The following is an 18419-nucleotide window of genomic DNA, read 5'->3' as shown; positions in this document are numbered from 1 at the left end:
GCGAGCGGGGTACGTGTGTTACTGGGTGCGCGGGAACTTTCACACACGATTGGCCCTGTGCGAGTGGTGTACGTGTATTACTGGGGTGCGCGGGAGGTTTCACACGCGATTGGTCCTGTGCGAGCGGGGTACGTGTATTACTGGTGTGCGCGGGAACTTTCACACGTGATTTGCCCTGTGCGAGAGGGGTACGTGTGTTACTGGGGTGCGCGGGAACTTTCACACGCGATTGGCCCTGTGCGAGCGGGGTACGTGTGTTACTGGGGTGCGCGTGAACTATCACATGCGATTGGACCTGTGCGAGCGGGGTATGTGTATTACTGGGGTGCGCGGGAGGTTTCACACGCGAATGGCCCTGCGTGAGCCAGGGTCATGTATTACTGGTGTGCACGGGAACTTTCAAACGCGATTGGCCCTGTGAGAGCAGGGTACGTGTGTTACTGGGGTGCGTGGCAACTTTCACACGCGATTGGCCCTGTGCGAGCGGGGTACATGTGTTACTGGGGTGCGCGGGAAGTTTCACAAGCGATTGGCCCTGTGCGAGCCGGGTACGTGTGTTACTGGGGTGCGCGGGAACTTTCACACGCGATTGGCCCTGTGCGAGAGGGGTACATGTGTTACTGGTGTACGCAGGAGTTTTCACAGGCGATTGGCCCTGTGCGAGTGGGTTATGTGTATTACTGGGGTGCGCGGGAGGTTTCACATGCGAGTGGCCCTGTGCGAGTAGGGTAAGTCTGTTACTGGGGTGCGCGTGAACTATCACACGTGAATGGCCCTGTGCGAGTGTGGTACGTGTGTTACTGGGTGCGCGGGAACTTTCACACACGATTGGCCCTGTGCGAGAGGGTTACGTGTGTTACTGGGGTGCGCGGGAACTTTCACACGCGATTGGCCCTGTGCGAGCGGGGTACGTGTGTTACTGGGGTGCGCGTGAACTATCACATGCGATTGGACCTGTGCGAGTGGGGTACGTGTATTACTGGGGTGCGCGGGAGGTTTCACACGCGAATGGCCCTGTGTGAGCCAGGTACTTGTATTACTGGTGTGCGCGGGAACTTTCAAACGCGATTGGCCCTGTGAGAGCAGGGTACATGTGTTACTGGGGTGCGCGGGAAGTTTCACAAGCGATTGGCCCTGTGCGAGCGGGGTACTTGTGTTACTGGGGTGCGCGGGAACTTTCACACGCGATTGGCCCTGTGCGAGAGGGGTACATGTGTTACTGGGGTACGCAGGAGTTTTCACACGCGATTGGCCCTGTGCGAGTGGGGTATGTGTATTACTGGGGTGCGCGGGAGGTTTCACATGCGATTGGCCCTGTGCGAGTAGTGTAAGTCTGTTACTGGGGTGCGCGTGAACTATCACACGTGAATGGCCCTGTGCGAGTGGGGTACGTGTGTTACTGGGTGCGCGGGAACTTTCACACGCGATTGGCCCTGTACGAGCGGGGTACGTGTATTACTGGGGTGCGCGGGAGGTTTCACATGCGATTGGCCCTGTGCGAGCGGGGTACGTGTATTACTGGTGTGCGCGGGAACATTCACACGCGATTGGCCCTGTGCGAGCGGGGTACGTGTGTTACTGGGGTGCGCGTGAACTATCAAATGCGATTGGACCTGTGCAAGCGGGGTACGTGTCTTACTGGGGTGCGCGGAAGGTTTCACATGCGATTGGCCCTGTGTGAGTGGTGTATGTGTGTTACTGGGGTGCGCGTGAACTATCACACGTGAATGGCCCTGTGCGAGTGGGGTACGTGTGTTACTGGGTGCGCGGGAACTTTCACACGCGATTGGCCCTGTACGAGCGGGGTACGTGTATTACTGGGGTGCGCGGGAGGTTTCACACGCGATTGGCCCTGTGCGAGCGGGGTACGTGTATTACTGGTGTGCGCGGGAACTTTCACACGCGATTGGCCCTGTGCGAGAGGGGTACGTGTGTTACTGGGGTGCACGGGACCTTTCACACGCGATTGGCCCTGTGCGAGCGGGGTACGTGTGTTACTGGGGTGCGCGTGAACTATCACATTCGATTGGACCTGTGCGAGCGGGGTACGTGTATTACTGGGGTGCGCTGGAGGTTTCACACGCGATTGGCCCTGTGCGAGCGGGGTATGTGTGTTACTGGGGTGTGCGTGACCTATCACACAGGATTGGCCCTGTGCGAGCGGGGTAAGTGTATTACTGGGGTGCGCGGGAACTTTCACACGCGATTGGCCCTGTGCGGGCGCGGTATGTGTGTTACTGGGGTGCGCGTGACCTATCACACGCGATTGGCCCTGTGCGAGCGGGTTTGCGTGTATTACTGGTGTGTGCAGGAACTTTCACACGCGATTGGCCGTGTGCGAGCGGGGTACGTGTGTTACTGGGGTGCACCGGAACTTTCACACACGATTGGCCCTGTGCGAGCGGAGTATGTGTGTTACTGGGGTGCGCGTGACCTATCACACACGATTGGCCCTGTGCGAGAGGGGTACGTGTATTACTGGTGTGTGCAGGAACTTTCACACGCGATTGGCCGTGTGCGAGCGGGGTACGTGTGTTACTGGGGTGCGCTGGAACTTTCACATGCGATTGGCCCTGTGCGAGCAGGGTAAGTCTGTTACTGGGGTGCGCGCGAACTATCACACGTGATTGGCCCTGTGCGAGAGGGGTACGTGTTTTACTGGGTGCGCGGGAACTTTCACACACGATTGGCCCTGTGCGAGTGGGGTACGTGTATTACTGGGTGCGCGGGAGGTTTAACACGCGATTGGTCCTGTGCGAGCGGGGTACGTGTATTACTGGTGTGCGCGGGAAATTTCACACGTGATTTGCCCTGTGCGAGAGGGGTATGTGTGTTACTGGGGTGCGCGGGAACTTTCACACGCGATTGGCCCTGTGCGAGCGGGGTACGTGTGTTACTGGGGTGCGTGTGAACTATCACATGCGATTGGACCTGTGCGAGTGGGGTACGTGTATTACTGGGGTGCGCGGGAGGTTTCACACGCGAATGGCCCTGTGTGAGCCAGGTACGTGTATTACTGGTGTGCGCGGGAACTTTCAAACGCGATTGGCCCTGTGAGAGCAGGGTATGTGTGTTACTGGGGTGCGCAGGAACTTTCACACACGATTGGCCCTGTACGAGCGGGGTATGTGTGTTACTGGGGTGCGCGTGACCTATCACACGCAATTGGCCCTGTGGGAGCGGGGAACGTGTATTACTGAGGTGCGCAGGAGGTTTCACAAGCGATTGGCCCTGTGCGAGCGGGATACAAGTATTACTGGGGTGCGTGGGAGGTTTCACACGCGATTGGCCCTGTGCGAGCGGGGACTGTGTATTACTGGGGTGCCCGGGAACTATCACACGCGATTGACCCTGTGCGAGTGGGGTACTTGTGTTACAGGGGTGCGCGGGAACTTTCACACGCGATTGTCCCTATGAGAGCGGGGTACGTGTGTTACTGGGGTGCAGGGGAACTTTCACATGCGATTGGCCCTGTGCGAGTGGAGTACGTGTATTACTGGGGTGCGCGGGAAGTTTCACACGCGATTGGCCCTGTGCGAGCGGGGTACGTGTGTTACTGGGGTGCACAGGAACTTTCACACGCGATTGGCCCCGTGCGAGCAGGGTACGTGTGTTACTGAGGTGCGCGGGAGGTTTCACAGGCAATTGGCCCTATGCGAGCGGGGTACGTGTATTACTGCGGTGCACGGGAAGTTTCACACGCGATTGGCCCTGTGCGAGCATGGTACGTGTGTTGCTGGGATGCGCAGGAACTTTCACAAGCGATTGGCCCTGTGCGAGCGGGGTACGTGTGTTACTGGGGTGCGCGGGAAGTTTCACACGCGATTGGCCCTGTGCGAGCGGGGTACGTGTGTTACTGGAATGCGCGGGAACTTTCACACGCGATTGGCCCTGTGCGAGCGGGGTACGTGTGTTACTGAGGAGCGCGTGAACTATCACACGCGATTGGCCCTGTGCTAGAGGGGTACGTGTGTTACTGGGGTGCGTGGGAACTTTCACACGCGATTGGCCCTGTGCGAGCGGGGTACGTGTATTACTGGTGTGCGCGGGAACTTTCACTCATGATTGGCCCTGTGCGAGCGGGGTACGTGTGTTACTGGGGTGCGTGGGAACTTTCACACGTGATTTGCCCTGTGCAAGCGAGGTACGCATATTACTGGGGTGTGCGGGAGGTTTCACACGCGATTGGCCCTGTGCGAGCGGGGTACGTGTATTACTGCGGTGCACGGGAGGTTTCACACACAATTGGCCCTGTGCGAGTGGGGTACGTGTATTACTGGTGTGCGAGGGAACATTCACACGCGATTGGCCCTATGTGAGCGGGGTACTTGTGTTACTGGGGTGCGCTGGAACTTTCACACGTAATTGGCCCTGTGCGAGCATGGTACGTGTGTTACTGGGGTGCGCGTGAACTATCACACCTGATTGGCCCTGTTCGAGTGGGGTACATGTATTACTGGGGTGCGCGGGAGGTTTCACATGCGATTGGCCCTGTGTGAGCGGGGTACGTGTATTACTGGGGTGCGCAGAGGTTTCACACACGATTGGCCCTGTGCGAGCAGGGTACGTGTATTACTGGGGTGCACGGGAACTATCACATGTGATTGGCCCTGTGAGAGCGGGGTACGTGTGTTACTGGGGTACGCGGGAACTTTCACACACAATTGGCCCAGTGCGAGCGGGGTACTTGTGTTACTGGGGTGCGTGGCAACTTTCACATGCGATTGGCCCTGTGCGAGCGGGGTACATGCGTTACTGGGGTGCGCAGGAAGTTTCACAAGCGATTGGCCCTGTGCGAGCGGGGTACGTGTGTTACTGGGGTGCGCAGGAACTTTCACACGCGATTGGCCCTGTGCGAGAGGGGTACATGTGTTACTGGGGTACGCGGGAGGTTTCACACGCGATTGGCCATGTGCGAGTGGGGTATGTGTATTACTGGGGTGCGCAGGAGGTTTCACATGCGATTGGCCCTGTGCGAGTAGGGTAAGTCTGTTACTGGGGTGCGCGTGAACTATCACACGTGATTGGCCCTGTGCGAGCGGGGTGCGTGTGTTACTGGGTGCGCAGGAACTTTCACACGCGATTGGCCCTGTACGAGCGGGGTACGTGTATTACTGGGGTGCGTGGGAGGTTTCACACGCGATTGGCCCTGTGCGAGCGGGGTATGTGTATAACTGGTGTGCACGGGAACATTCACACGCGATTGGCCCTGTGCGAGAGGGGTATGTGTGTTACTGGGGTGCGAGGGAACTTTCACACGCGATTGGCCCTGTGTGAGCAGGGTACTTGTGTCACTGGGGTGCGCGTGAACTTTCACACACAATTGGCCCTGTGCGAGCAGGGTACGTGTGTTACTGGAGTGCGCGTGAACTATCACACGTGATTGGCCCTGTGCTAGCAGGGTACGTGTATTACTGGGGTGCCCGGGAGGTTTCACACGCAATTGGCCCTGTGAGAGCGGGGTACGTGTATTACTGGGGTGCGCTGGAACTATCACACGCGATTGGCCCTGTGCGAGCGGGGTACGTGTGTTACTGGGGTACGTGGGAACTTTCACACGGGATTGGCCATGTGCGAGCGGGGTACGTGTATTACTGGGGTGCGCGGGAGGTTTCACACGCGATTGGCCCTGTGTGAGCGGGGTACGTGTATTACTGGTGTGCGCAGGAACTTTCACACGCGATTGGCCCTGTGCGAGCGGGGTACGTGTGTTACTGGTGTGCGCAGGAACTTTCACACGCGATTGGCCCTGTGCGAGCGGGGTACGTGTGTTACTGGGGTGTGCGGGAGGTTTCACACGCGATTGGCCCTGTGTGAGCGGGGTACGTGTATTACTGGTGTGCGCAGGAACTTTCACACGCGATTGGCCTGTGCGAGCGGGGTACGTTTATTACTGGGGTGCGCGGGAGGTTTCACACGCGAACGGCCCTTTGCGAGCAGGGTACGTGTATTAGTGGGGTGCGCGGGAGGTTTCACACGTGATTGGCCCTGTGCGAAAGGGGTACGTGTATTACTGGAGTGCGCAGGAACTATCACACGTGATTGGCCCTGTGCGAGCGGGGTACGTGTGTTACTGGGATGCGCGGGAACTTTCACATACGATTGGCCCTGTGCGAGCGAGGTACGTGTGTTACTGGGGTGCATGGGAACTTTCACACGCGATTGGCCCTGTGCAAGCGGGGTACGTGTATTACTTGGGTGCACGGGAAGTTTCAGATGCGATTGGCCCTGTGCGAGCGTGGTACGTGTGTTACTGGGGTGCGCGGGAACTTTCACAAGCGATTGGCCCTGTGCGAGCGGGGTACGAGTGTTACTGGGGTGCGCGGTATGTTTCACACGCGATTGGCCCTGAGCGAGCAGAGTACGTGTGTTACTGGGGTGCGCGGAAACTTTCACACGCGATTGGCCATGTGCGAGCGGTGTACGTGTGTTACTGGGGTGCGCGTGAACTATCACACGCGATTGGCCCTGTGCTAGCGGGGTACGTGTGTTACTGGGTGCACAGGAACTTTCACACGCTATTGGCCCTGTGCGAGCAGGGTACGTGTATTACTGGGGTGCGTGGGAGGTTTCACACGCGATTGGCCCTGTGCGAGCGGGGTACGTGTATCACTGGTGTGCGCGGGAACTTTCACACGCGATTGGCCCTGTGCGAGTGGGGTAAGTGTATTACTGTGGTGTGCGGGAGGTTTCACAAGCGATTGGCCCTGTGCAAGCGGGGTACGTGTATTACTGGGGTGCACAGGAGGTTTCACATGCGATTGGCCCTGTGCGAGTGGGGTACGTGTATTACTGGTGTGCGAGGGAACTTTCACACGCGATTGGCCCTGTGTGAGCAGGGTACTTGTGTTACTGTGGTGCGCTTGAACTTTCACACACAATTGGCCCTGTGCGAGCGGGGTACGTGTGTACTGGAGTGCGCGTGAACTATCACATGTGATTGGCCCTGTGCGAGCAGGGTACGTGTATTACTGGGGTGCGCAGGAGGTTTCACACGCAATTGGCCCTGTGAGAGCGGGGTATTTGTATTACTGGTGTGCGCAGGAACTTTCACACGCGATTGGCCTGTGCGAGCGGGGTACGTTTATTACTGGGGTGCGCGGGAGGTTTCACACGCGAACGGCCCTTTGCGAGCAGGGTATGTGTATTAGTGGGGTGCGCGGGAGGTTTCACACGTGATTGGCCCTGTGCGAAAGGGGTACGTGTATTACTGGAGTGCGCAGGAACTATCACACGTGATTGGCCCTGTGCGAGCGGGGTACGTGTGTTACTGGGATGCGCGGGAACTTTCACATACGATTGGCCCTGTGCGAGCGAGGTACGTGTGTTACTGGGGTGCGCGGGAACTTTCACACGCGATTGGCACTGTGCGAGAGGGGTACATGTGTTACTGGGGTACGCGGGAGGTTTCACACACGATTGGCCTTGTGCAAGCAGGGTACGTGTATTACTGGGGTGCGCGGAAGGTTTCACAAGCGATTGGCCCTGTGTGAGCGGGGTACGTGTATTACCGGGTTGCGCAGGAGGTTTCACACGCGATTTTGCTGTCAGAGCGGGTTACGTGTATCCAGTGTGGTGCGCGGGGAGTCCTACACGTGAATTGGCAGTGTGGGTCCTCCCAGGTGTCCCCTCTACCCTCTCCACGGCCCCTGCAGGCCGCCCACACGACAGGGGAATATCCTGCACCCCTGGACATGTCCCGCAGGCAGCCTGTCCACCATGGCCATGCCCCCCAGCCAGGCCACGTGTCACGTTGCACTAGTGATCACCAACTCATGTCCCCCTGCTCCCCCACACCCCATCAGTGAAGGGCACCTGCCAGCAGGCCTCCACTCATGTCCCACTCATGTCTCCCAGCACCCCCACCCCCCATCAGTGAGGCGCACCTGCCAGCAGGCCCCCACTCATGTCCCACTCATGTCCCCCAGCACCCCCACCCCCATACAGTGAGGGGCACCTTCCAGCAGGCCCCCACTCATGTCCCCCAGCACCCCCACGCCCCAGCAGTGAGGGGCACCTGCCAGCAGGACCCCACTCATGTCCCCCAGCACCCCCACCCCCTATCAGTGAGGGGCACCTGCCAGCAGGCCCCCACTCATGTCCCACTCATGTACCCCAGCATCCCCACCCTCCATCAGTGAGGTGCACCTGCCAGCAAGCCCCCACTCATGTCCCACTCATGTCCCCCAGCACCCCCAACCCCCATCAGTGAGGGGCACCTGCCAACAGACCCCCACTCATTTCCCCCCCAACATGTCAACATGACCCACTATCATGGCCCTCATGGCCACCAAAATCCCACGGCACGTCACCCCTGCCCAAATAACCAACCAAGCATAACATACACCCCACATTCAAATGCCCATTACATGAAACAACCCAAATGGCATGCATGTACATCAACACATGTCCGTCACACACACACACTGGCTGTCATTGATTGTGTAAACCCACATTTTCACATGCATTAACCCAATGAGCGAATCCCACACATGGAACTAAAATATGAAAATGTATTATGTACAAAAATAAAGCAATGAAATGAAAGCATAATAAAATAGCAAACATGAAATGAACAGCAGCAAAAGATGAGTAAATGAAAAGTATAACCAATCCAAAGTAATCCTAAAGAAAAATAGTCAAAACTCTCCCTCCACCAACACAAATCCAAAGGAAACGTAAAAAGAAAAATCCATTGATCCATGGTGAAATCAAAAGAAAAAGTTCAAAAAAATCCATTGTCCAACTATGTAGAATCCATTGTCCAAAAGAAAAATCCATTAATCCATGTTCAAAATCAAATAAAAAGTAAAAATAAATCCATTGTCCAACTATGTACAATCCATTGTCAAGGGTCCATGAGCCCAACGAAAGAAATGAAACCTACCTAAGAAACTACCTAATAAAAAAAATATATACAAATGTGTGTGTGGCATAGTCCATTCACCACAAATCAAAGGAAAAGGAAAAGGAATCCTAACTCTAAAAACTATTTACAATGGCAGCGTGCTAGTCCAACGGCTCACTTTTCGATGTCCCGGGCCAGGGAATCATCGAACTCCCGCTAAATGTCCTGGAGGCGGTCCTCTTCCATGACCCCGAGGGTTCGCAGGGATGATGACATGTTCACCTCCAACTCCCTGCGAATTGCCTCGAGGTACTCGCCCCGCCTCAGTGCCCTCTGCATGGAGTTCTCCGCCCTGACCATCGTGAGCCGTGCCTCTTCCGCCCGCTGCTGCTCCGCATCTATGGCATGGCCCAACGTCTGCCACACGGAAGACACTTCCAATCCTGGGTCCTCCTGCCCTCTGGCCGATGCCTACCCCTCCGTTGTTGATGTCCCTGAGCCATCATGGCTCCCACCTTGTTGCTGCTGCTGCTGATGTGCCTGTGCCTGTGCCCCTGCTCTTGCTGCCTGCACATCATCCTCTGGCTGGGGTGCAGTTGTTGAGGTGGCCACCCCTGCTGGACGTCTGACTCCCGACTGTGGCAGGGATGTGTCCTCCACCAGCCTGGCCACAGGGTCAGAGGCAGCTCCACAGGGTACCCAGGTGATACATGGGTGGGAAGATGGTATGGAGGACGACTGGCGCATAGGGGGTTCAGGTGAGGAGGGGGTCGGAACAAGGTCCAGCAAACGGAGGAATCCGGCCATGGTAACCCGTCCCAGTAGGTCAACGCTGTCAACGAGGCATTCGAGATGACGTGCAGTGTCCTCACGAAAACATTGCAGGTCACCTCGCATGCCCCGTTGACACAACGTCATCCCACTCAGGACAGGCTCAACCCGGTCCCGGATAGCCACATCTGCAGGGAGAGGAAGACCAGTTGTTGTAAGCGGATTCCCTTCCTGAAAACGGGTCTGGACGTAGGCATCCCTACTGGTGCAGGATGATGCAGTCACAGGATCGGGGACAGGATTACACACAGGCACCTCTGCGGCGGCTTGTGCTGCCTCCTCTCCCTGCCCCTGCACTGCACCACTAGCACCAGTGGAATCCCCACCTCCAGACCTCGTGTCTGTCCCTTCCACGGCCTCCTCCTCCACCAAACCCCCCACCAACCTGGATGACTCCGTGCCATCTTCCTCCGTCGGACCCTGTGGGGTCTCAGCTGCCCCTTCTGCTGCTGAGGAGTCCAACTCCGAACTCCGCCTCTTGGACCTACTCTCGGCAGCTGCGGCCTGGGACACGGCACCAGACTCCTCACTCCCTGACGAGATGACAACCTGAGAGGGGAGTCAGGCCTTGCGTCTCCGGCTGGCGGTGCAATCCCTGCCGCCTTACTCCACAGCACCCTCTCCGCCCTCTTCATCAGTTGACGCTGCAGACAGGGAGAGATAGGACACAGGCATCATGGCACTGTACAATGGACTGATACACACATGACAGTTGCACATGAGTGGCAGTGTCACACTTCATATATGGCATCACAATCCCCAACACACATGTCATTTCAACTCACACACATGAGCAATTCCACAGCAATATTGCACCAGGCAGCACCATCCATACACATACAACAGCATGAGCAGCAGAAGGTGAGCCTTACATCACATGAAACACGGAGAGTGCACAAGACATGCACACACACTACCACACTTACATACATGTGTACATTTACACCAACTGCCGCAGTGATGAGATCGCCATCCATATCACATCTGGCATTCAGCCTTCTACATATCAGTGTCACATGCATCCATGTTGCATCACTGTTGCACACTTGTCAAATACACACACATGCACATGTACACAGTGCAGATACATGCAGCTGGAACCACCATCCATGTGTGACACCACAACCATGCCAACGTACATACACAGAAATTCAAACATGTGTGCTCCCACATCTGCATTTGGCCTGCATGCTTACACCTCACACCTCAGAGGACTCACATGTGTCAGCCTCACGCCCCTGTACATACACATCCCTACAAAAACACATGTGCAACCTGCACACTACTGGCACACCACGACACGCACAGCTTCCAATCAGTATGCATGTACACTTACCGCTCGACTCCAGACGGGTCTGCCTCTCAAGGACCTGGACGTGGAGCGCTGGGTGTATGCGTTCCAGGACCCTCATTTGGTGGTCGGACAGGTGGCCCCGGCACCCCATGGCATCCGATGGCTTCAAGAGGCGCCAGGCCTTGTTGAGGGTCCTGGACCTGAAGTCCTCCCAGTGCTTCTTGACATGTTGTAAGTCGCGGACTGCCACCCCCTCCGCGTTGATGGCAGTCACGATGTCCATCAAGATCCTGGTCCATCCTTCATAGTCGGCAGGCGGACTTCCAAAGAGGGCATCATACTGCCCCAGGACTTGCTCCACCAGGACACAAACATCCCTGGCAGTGAAGCTGGTGGCCCTCTGCCTCTCTGGCTGGGGGTTGCCAGTGGTGCCAGATGGTGTTGTGCCCGACATGGCATCCCCAGAGGCAGGAGTGGGTGGGCAACTGGGTCCTGGGGCTGGGCTGTGGAGCGATGGTATCCCAGTCGGAAGTCTTCAGTTCCAGCAGGGGTGATCACAGCAACTGCACCCCTGCCTGAAGTGCAGGCAGCAAATAGCGGGGCACGTGGGCAGCAGGCAGGCAGTCAGGCAGCAGCAGATCGCAGGTGGGAGCATGCTCGGGGCTCTGGGGGGCAGTAATTCGGCCTTCTGGGCAGGAGCGTGGTCTTCCGTGTGTTGTTGCGTGGCCAGCTTGATATGGAGTGATTTGGCACGTGAAAAAATTGCACGTCAGCGTGTAATTGGAGGAAAGACCTTAGCGCGTAAGAGCTTCTGTGACGAAAAAACTACACATCCGCATATGAATGCGTGTAATCCGAGGAAAGGGCCTACGCGGGCGTTTCCATCAACACGGGTGCATGCTCATCATACACGTCCAAAAACTGCACGTCCGAGTGTCAGCTCGTGTAATTGGAGGAAAGGGCCTTAGCGCATACACACGTAAGTGACGCTGTACGTGTGGGCCGCTTTAAAAGGTACGTGTAGGACCCCATTTCCTTGTACGTGCGTTTTGTGCTTTTCGCGGAGAGCGAGTGGGTGAATTCCGTAGTTCTTGTCGGTTCACACGCGATTACTTCACAGCATTTCAATTTCGTACTCCCTGTTACCTCTGACAGTGTTCATTTTTTTTGTTGGGCCTGTTTCCTCAAACAACGTTCACTTCTTCTTTTGTCCTGTCTCCTCAGACAGCGTACAATTATTCTTTTGGCGGGGGTGTTCCCAAGGTGCGTTTTTTTCATGTTCTTTTTCCAGGCAGACGGTGAGTCGTGCACGCATTTACCAACTGTGCTTGCCCCGTGTGTCGCGTACCCCTTCAGAGGTCATTGTAGGCTGTGTGTAACACGCGTACGCTTATTTTTGTGTTTCTGGGTGCCACCGCGTAGTGCGGGTTCATTTTTCCACGCACGTGGTCTACAAGGGGTTGCATGCACGTTACTTTTTGTTTTCGTGGTGCCTGTGCATTGTGTAACCCGTCATTTTCCCCCAGGGGTCACAGACAGCCTTGCTAGAGCACTAGGGCATGAATTCCATCTAGTACCCTACCCCTTTCACCCCCAATTGCCCAGGACAATCGTTTACTGCAACTCCCATACACACAACAACATCAGTGCCATGGTTGGGATGTGACCAAGCGGTAATGGAGGCAAGGGTGGCCGTCCTCCAAAAGGTGGGTGTGGTGGGCGCGGTAGGGGATGTGGCCAGGATTTGAAGTGTTCCCCTAGACCCCCATGTCTGGAGGACCAATCAGGGACACCCATGCTCTCCCCACCATGGTTGAGAGAAACGTGGCTGACACCATCCCAGCTCAGCCCTTGTTGGACCAGCCCATTGTGGCACCTGACCCGGCACAGGATGACTCCCAGGCTGACTTCCAGGTCAGCAAGTCTAAGCCACTTGTGCCGGTGCAAGTTGATGTCACCAGGCCACGTGGATCTGGGGCAGCAATGTCATCTGCTGCCCCAAGTAGGCAGGGTGGAGAGGCTGCAGGGGCAGCTGCAGCTCTATCCACCCCAGCTCTGAGTCTCCCAGCCAGGACAGTGTCAGTCCTGGTCCATCAAACTAACTTTGCCCCTGCCAACATCACACTTCAGCCAATGCCTGCACCAAAACCTATGGTCATTGTGCCTTCGCACACTGCCAGTGCCCAGTCCACCTGCGCTTCTTCCCCTACTGACCAGAGCGGTGCAAGCCACTCAGGCTCCGCTCCACCTTTGAAAAAGAGGAAGAAGGGTGCTCTGGCACTACAGGCTGAGACACCAGACATGGCTACACAGTCCGGCACGTCAACGAAGCCTAGCTTTAATGCCGCCGAACTTGATGCACTTGTGACCTATTCGTCGGCACATAGCCGCGGAATGGTGGTGACTGCAGGGTGCAAGACCACACCTGGTCAACGTAGGGCACACTGGCAGACCATCGCAGACCGCATAAGTGCCCTTGGATTTGTGAGGCGCACAGCTGATGATTGCTACAAGCGGTGGAATGACCTGAAACGCAGAGCAAAGAACAAGCTGGCCTCAAATCATGCCGCCACTCTGGTGACTGGCGGTGGGTCTCCACCAGAGGACAACGAACTCACTGAACATGAGTCTGTTGCTGGGACCTTCGTCACTGAGGAACAGATACAAGGCGTGGGAGAGCTGTCTGATTACAACGCATTGTCCGGTGAGTGCCCATGCATGTGTGTGTAATCCATGTGTATGTTGTTTGGGTGACAGGTTCTGATTGAGTGCCAGGTGAGGGTGTGTACTCCTGAGTGTTATGGGTCACTCATGTGCTTCTTCCAATACATTCACGTGCCTTTGATTTGGGTATGACAGTATCCCTTCTGCCCACAGTAGCCAATTAGCCCCACATTACTGCTGTTGCATTTGAACTATCATCTTGCAACAACTTTGTTCTGATTTTTCCTGTGTTCATTCAGGCTGCTTGTTTAGATTATGACATTTTTCATATGCTTTTTTCATCCCTTATGCCATATATGTGACATGCTTCTGTCATTGTTTACACCCCACATTGTGCCACTTTAGTTACCTGGTTAAGTGAATGATTAGACCATTCAGGGCGAGGGAGTATTGGCCTGATGAAATATATTTTTAGGGCCTGTTTGCATGTGGAACATGATAGTTGTTTCCTGTCATGTTGAAGTGACCAACCATTGATGTGTACATCTGCCTACAATAACTGTCTTATTGTACACTGGATGTGTTGCAGTGTGTGGCACATGCATATTTTGCAACACTATTCTGCATTAATCTTCTCATCATGTCCATGTGACATGGATGTGTGACAGTACTCATTCACTGACATATCGCTGTAGTTTTCTAATTTACCATGGCTATGCTACATGACCTCTGTGTGCTGGCATGTGTCATGTATGTGTATTGGACATGCCACTCACAGGCTGATGTGTGATGCCAGTGCTACACGACATGCTGCGAATGTGTTGCTTTTCCATCTTGGTCTCCTCATTGTCTGCCTTTTTGACTCCCCTTCAAACTCATTGACAGTGCATGCATGCCAGGGTTATAGTCATGTGGGACATGTGTAAACCATGTACAGGATATCTGTCTTGTCAGGCCTATGTGTGTGCTAGGGTGCTCATGCCTGTTTCCATTTCTTGTATTTCATGTTTTTGCAGGTGACGACGCACTTGATGCTGGTGAGGTTCAGGAGATGGTGCAGACCCAGGAGGATTCTCAGCCACGACCAGGCACCAGTGGGGGACGTGGTGTGGTGGTGGGTGAAAACACTTTGGTACTGCAGACCATACTGTCGAGGGGTGTCTCTGGGTGCAGCTCCCCAGACCTCTATTCAGGTGCTGAGTCGGATGATTAGACTTATGTGCTGTCGCAGGTCAGTGCTTCTGGCAGGGATTCTGTTCTGTCCAACCCACCTGCACCAGGGGTAGAACCCTCTATGGGGATGTCAGTGTTGGTAGGTCCGCCTTTGGCGGTTACGGATGCAGGGTCACACTCCACAGCATCTGATCCTGTTCCTGGGCGAGCAGATCAGAGGGGGAATGCAGTCATGCAGCCTCAGGCAGTGCCAGCACAGCAAGGTGCAGATCGCCTTGCCCCGAACAGGTGTGGTGCCCGCCGACACGGCGGTCGTGCGCCACCAGGCAATACTGTACGGGAAAACTCCATGTACGGTATGGCAACCCAACAGGCAGAATCTGTAGAAATGATGGCTCAGGCAATGGAGAGGGTGGCCACTTCCATTATCCCCCCTGAAAGGCAGATGGAGCAATAACAGCAGACAACAGACTCCATCTGCCAATCACACAGGGAAGACATGTTGGCGTCCAACAGGGACCGACGTGCGGCACTGGAGACTCTGCGCAAATCCATATCAGAGTCACAGGGCCACAGGGAAGCCCTGAGGGTGGAACTCCGTAACCTCAGGCAGAGTCTGCTTGAACGTGAGGCTTCCCGAAATGTTAGGGCAGAACAGCAGCTCGAGCAGCTCACACGTTCGCTCTCAGCTGAGCTGCAGGCAACACGTGAGGAGATCCGGGCATCCCGCAAGGCCATGCATGCAGAAGTGCAGGAAACCCGCGACGTGCTGCATGGGGATCTCCGCACTTTAATCCTCCAGAATCAGACCTTCCAGATACGCATGCTTGCTGCCATGGAGGACCATACCAGGGCTTTGCGTGGGCTGCTTCCCACAGTGCTACCACCTCCTGATGCAGCAGCAGAGGGTGAAGAGAGCGACAGCAGTTCTCCCACCATGGCATAGCCGTGCAGGCCATGAGCCCATTGAGGTATTTTTTTTTTTTTTTGCAACATCCACGCAGGTGGGTGTTGGTGTGCACCCTGTCCTCAAACCTCCTGGGTGCCCCTGCCCCCCATCTCCCACATGGCCATTTTTTATTTTATATTTAAAAATTTTTTTACAGTGTGCTGCCTTGTGTGGCTCCCGTGGGCATCCACTGTATTCCGGCTGGGCACATGCAGGCTTGTCCTGAGTTTGGGTTAGATGCTTGGGTTCGTGACACACACACCCCTCCTGCTTCCCGTTTCCATGGGCTTGCAAAGGGTGTGACCAAGTGACAGTGACTTACACAGTGACATTGGGCTCCCATGAGCTGTGTGGGCAGTCTGTAGTCAATACTGTGTGTACATCCCTAGTGGGTATTGTTGTTGTATTGTACACTGCATGGTGTATTGATATGTGCTTGTGCATCCATGTCTTCCTCCTAATTTGCAGGTTCCTTCCTCATGTGTTCACAAGGCCGTCTCTTTTGCAGATGGAGTTCATGTTGTATGCAGTACACTGACAACACTCTACAGTTGGAAGGGGTCAATGTGCTGGCTTATTCAGGTTGTAAGACTACCACTACTTTGACTTAGTACTGTCATGTTTTTGCAATGTTTCATGGTGTGTTGCTGTATTGTGTCGTGGTGAGTATTTGTTCATGTGTGCTGTTTGTTATTGATTACTGGGAGCATATTGTCTGTGGGCAGTTTCCATTTGGGACAGTGCACTTTGTGACACTTGTGTCAGGTCTTGTGCATTGCTTCGTTTGCTTTCACATTGCATGACATGCCATGGTGTGTTGGGTGGCGGAGCTGGGGAGGGGTTGGGTGACATGGTGCTATTTTCATGTTGTATTTTGCAAGGGGGTAGTCATTCATGCAGCATAAATGTGTGGTCTTTTTGTGACACAGCATTGGTTGTCTTTCGGCAGGTAGGGATGCACACAATGTAACAATTCCAGGTGCCCAATCTCAGGCTGGTATGGTTGTGACAGTTGACTGTCCCTTATGTCATCATCATTGATTGTCAGCTGGTATGTGCCAGGGCTGTGTGCACGCCACAGGGGTGTGATTTTAGGTGAAGTAATTAGCCACCAGCTGCGTACGGGCTGCCTCACCACGTGCCCTTCCCCCTCCCATGCGCAGCGGCCGTGCTTGTGGTTGGAGATGTGGGGGCACGACTATGTCCACCAGCAGGCCCTGGCATGTTGCAACGTTGTGCAGTACACATGCTGCCACTATGATCCTGCACACTACTGGGGACGCGTATAGCAGCTGCCCACCAGAGCGGTCGGGGGAGCGAAAGCGTGACTTGAGCACTCCGAATGTGTGCTCCACTATGCCCCGGGTTGCAATATGGGCTGTGTTGTATCTTACCTTGGGTGGTGTGGTGGGGTTCAGAATTGGCGTCATCATGTGGGTGCTCAGTGCGTAGGCACTGTCCCCTGGGGAGGTGATGATGGGTATCATTAGTGGGGTTGTGACATTACTCAGTATCTGACATGCATGCATGTGCAGGGGCACTTATACTTACCAAGCAGCCATGTATCGCCATGCCGCCCAGCTTCTAGGTCCCGGTTTAGGGTTGACATTCTGTAAATGAAACTGTCATGGGTGGACCCTGGATAGTTGGCATATACTGAGGTGATGATTCCCTTGGCATCACATACTACCTGCACGTTGATGGAATGCCAGTGCTTGCGGTTTCTGTACATGTGCTCAGTTGCCCTGGGAGGACGTAGAACCACATGGGTGCAGTCAATGGAACCTAGCACTTTGGGGAAGTGTGCCACCCCCTAAAAATCCTGGACGACAGCCTGCCTTTCTGCAGGTGTTCTGGGCAGGTATATGTGCCTGCGGACTGATGGGCATGCAGTCATGATGGCCAACACCTGGTGCAGGTAGCGTGACTGCGTGGCCTGTGAGCCCCCCCCCCCACTATGGCACTTGTCCGCTGAAATGAACCAGTGGCCAAGAAGTGCATTACATTGAGCACCTTTTCCAAGGGTCTCAGTGCTTGGGAGCACAGGGTGGGTGATGTGAGGTCATCCTCCCACTCAATCACCAGGTCGAGTATTATGTGAGGAGGAAACCTGTACCTCCCATACACCTGGTCATCAGGCATCCCAAAAAGGCTGGTTCTTGGTGTAAAAATTCTGGCCCTGACTATCCTCCTCCTCCTCCTGCGGTATCCCACGACCACTGCTGCGAGGAACGGTATAGTCATCTTGGCGTCTGAGCTTGTTTGTTGTTTGCGCGCACTTTTATGCTGCGCGGGTCCACGTATGCCTGCTTCCTGGTGGCGTATGTGTTTCCGGATTAGCGCGTCATTTTTGGCGCACGCGTTAGCCCCGTTCGATTCCATGAATACGTGTTGTAGGCACACGTGTGGGCGTTCTGCGCATTTGCCTCCTGTACTTCCCCAGTGACGCCCACATTTTCACGCGTTGTTCCCCATTCCGCGTGTTACACCCCGTGTTACGCCTACTTTTGTTGTGTGCGCTTCGCTATGTGCGCTTTCGTAGCGCACGCTGTTTGAAGACGTGTGCGCCAGCGTGCGCCACGCAGGATTTTAGCGCACATCCATGGATTTACACACGCACGGACTTCCATGAATCGCTGTGCGCGGGTTTCGCTGCGATT

The sequence above is a fragment of the Ambystoma mexicanum genome, chromosome 7p (assembly GCF_040938575.1).
Source record: "Ambystoma mexicanum isolate Mex_15411 chromosome 7p, UKY_AmexF1_1, whole genome shotgun sequence".
NCBI classification, from domain to species: Eukaryota; Metazoa; Chordata; class Amphibia; order Caudata; family Ambystomatidae; genus Ambystoma; species Ambystoma mexicanum.
The sequence above is the reverse complement of the archived record's forward strand: the minus strand, read 5'-3'. Positions refer to the sequence as shown.